Source organism: Giraffa tippelskirchi, chromosome 5 (assembly GCF_054371585.1).
Source record: "Giraffa tippelskirchi isolate mGirTip1 chromosome 5, T2T-mGirTip1v1.2.pri, whole genome shotgun sequence".
Lineage (NCBI taxonomy): Eukaryota > Metazoa > Chordata > Mammalia > Artiodactyla > Giraffidae > Giraffa > Giraffa tippelskirchi.
Genome location: NC_137279.1, coordinates 13,198,619 through 13,201,826, shown reverse-complemented (window position 1 = coordinate 13,201,826; position 3,208 = coordinate 13,198,619). Strand labels below are relative to the sequence as shown.

Below are 3,208 nucleotides of genomic sequence, written 5' to 3'. Positions count from 1 at the left end.
GTTCAACCCCTGGGTCACGAAGATTTCCTGGAGAAGGAAGTGGCAACCCGCTGCAGTATTCTTGCCTGGAAAACCCCATGGTTGGAGGAGCCTGGTAGGCTACAGTCCATGGGATTGCAAAGAGTCGGACACGACTGAGTGACTTCACTTTCTTTTCTTCTTTCTTTTATACATCAATAAAATGTTAAAAATCCACACACATTCTGAGAAAAACCAATATCCTTAATCTCAATATCCATTGGAATTCCTTCTATGTCATCATCCCCAGGAAGCAAGTATCATTTTGGTGAAAGCAGCAGGAGTCCCATGTCAGAGACCTAGGCTTTTTTAATACAACCATTGATGACATGAGATTCAGTCTGCTCATGACTTTATGTAGCTGGAATCTGAGACTACACCCTCCAATTATACATAACGTGATTCTGTATACTCAGCGGCTGCCCGCAGAACTTCCCACCCAACCCCTACTTTGGCATTACTGTAATAACAACCAAAGCTTATGATCCTGGAGGCTTCAGAAGTTCTTCAAGGAGATGCTTCTCATCAGGGTTGCATTTAGGACTGGTTCTAACAGCAGTGGAATGTGTCTCTGGTCCTTACAATGCAGTCTTTCACAGTCAACCAATTCCCAAATCTCTTCGGACTTGATGGATCAAACAGCAACTCTTAACTCTTAGTCAAGAGCAGCTTAATTCTTATAAAGGTAAAGTTAATCCACACACAATGGATTAATGCAGTTTTAGCATGGAATAAATGCTAGCTACAGTCTTCTGCTCTCACAATAGGCTTAATTAAAAGTCTGAGTTTATTGAATTCTTATTAGATTTGATTTATAACATCAGCTTTCAGAATAAACCACATGACAGATCAAAAAATACTGTCTCTACTTGCAAATGTGTGACTATTTAAGGTAACTAGATATCATGTTTTTTTTTAATTGTAGTTGATTTACAAGGTCATGCCAATCTCTGCTCCACAGCAAAGTGACTGAGCTGTACATATATATACATTCTTTTTCATATTCTTTTCCAGTATGAGTTTATCATAGGATATTGAATATAGTCAGTTCCCTGTGCTATACATTAGGACCTTGTTGTTTATCCATTCTAAATATAATAGTTTGTATCTACCAGCTACCAACCCCAAACTTCCTGTCTTCTCTCTCCCCCACCTTCCATTTGGCAACCACAAGTCTGTTCTTTATGTCTATTGACTCCTTTTCGTTTTGTAGATAGGTTCATTTGTGCCATGTTTTAGGTTCCACATATAAATGATCGGATATCATACTTTTTAAGTACTGTACTTAAATGAGTGGGAGATTAAAAATAGCAAAGGAAAATCTCTGGTAAATCTCATCAGATACATTGAAACCTGCCATATTGTGACTTATCATGATTTACTTCGGCTGATGGCCTAACTGTCTTTTGAATACTCCAAATTGAGATGCTCTGGATATTTGACCCTTATGAGCTAATTATAATTGGTTTGGAATCTGAGTTTAAATTATTTTTAGAATATAAATATGGAGTATTGGCACAATGTTTGAGACTAAACAAAAGCAGTATTTTTCTTTCCATATTGGAAACCATTACCAGGGAAAATAAATTCTTAAAAATAAAACTACTATATAGCATAAGAATTTTGGTATCAAGGGATTATTAAATACCAGAATGCTGATCATGAAAATACAAGGTGTTGCTGTATTTAGTCTACAAGGCGTTGCAACAGAAATTTCTTTGTAGCAAGTCTGTGCTTGCATGGAAAACAAAAAAAGCAGTCTTACAGCTTAAATTATAATAAAAAGAAATCATATTCATGAATAATGCTACAGCATTGATCAAAACTCATGCCTGCATGTCTAAAAGGCATTTAAAATGTGGGGACTCAGAATAATAAAGCCAGAAAATAAATTAGCACCTAATCCAAAACATTTGAAAATCTAAAAGAGGAGCCCAGAAAAATGATATTATGGGTGATTCCATATCAGGAAGAATCATGCATATATGTTGTAGGTGTCCTTGTGGATTCATTTAATGGTGGGTGGCTTTGTTTCCCCTTGGGAGGTGAATATAAAATTGTTCACAAATAGCACAGATCTAAGTAGGGCCTAACTTACCTTTGCTGAGAAAGATCTGTACAAACAAGACTTTCTTCTGACTTGCTCAATGGGAGAAAGCCATATTCACATTTATTTAAACCGCATTTTGTGGGGTTTTTTTTTTTGAAAGCAGAAAAATAATTTATTCCAAAAGGTATTAGAAATAAGAGATTCATCCTGATAATATACTTTGGTATAATTCTGGTGGGACAAATTTTCCCTCTGAACAAGTTTTCCTACTGACAGCCCCCATGGAGTCTTACTGTTATGTAACATTTCTAAACACTTCACTGATTCTCATGTTGTGAGCAGGTAAGAGCTATCTTTAAAATCACTGGTTCCAAGGAGGGAGTAATGTTATCTCTCGGAAGAACAGCACTTTTGATCTCAGAAGAATACCTAATCATTTCATTGAGGCAGCACAGTTTAGATTAAGTGGGCACATCACTCATCAAAGTATAAAAATGGTGACAGGAAAAGATTACTGCGCTGTAGAATAAGATGTTCAAATGTGGTGTGAACATTTAAGGCAGCTGATGGCCAAAGGGGGAGAATCAAGGAAGGTGGTCTGGGTATGGAGGTGATTTTACATCTAGAGGAGTTCTCTTCCTGACCTCAATGATTGAGCACTGGCAAGCAAGCCTTCTTCCTCAAGGTCAACGATACTTGAAGTACCAGATGGTTTCATTTTTCAAGTGTGTTCTACAGAGAGGACTGATTTGGGCCAGAATTGCAATCAGCCAAAGGAGGAACAAACAGAACAGGTCACCAGCACAGTGATGGTAACTCCTTGGTTGGGATCCTTAGAGATGAACCAGGGCGCCAGGAAGCCGATGAAGCCCCAGAACATGCTCGTCACAGTAAGAGGCACGATGAGGCCAGTATAGGCCATGGTTGCTCATACTTTGTGCTTGTGATAGAAGAAATGAAACTCATATTTATTAAGCATCTGGTTTATGCCAGCACCAAGTTATGTACCTCTCTCATAGCTTTCTTATAACAGAGTTATTTTCTTTTTTAAAAATATAATTATCTTTATTTACTTGTAAAGAAATGGAAGCTCAAAGAGGTGAACTAACAGCAACTTAAGTGTCAATTAACAGATGAATG

General features: G+C 37.4%; 1 pseudogene; it reads right to left on the bottom strand.

Annotated features, from left to right (window-relative positions):
- Nucleotides 1-2,754: 2,754 nt before the first annotated feature.
- LOC145505153 (V-type proton ATPase subunit e 1 pseudogene) lies at nucleotides 2,755-2,990 on the bottom strand (annotated as a pseudogene).
- Nucleotides 2,991-3,208: the final 218 nt, after the last annotated feature.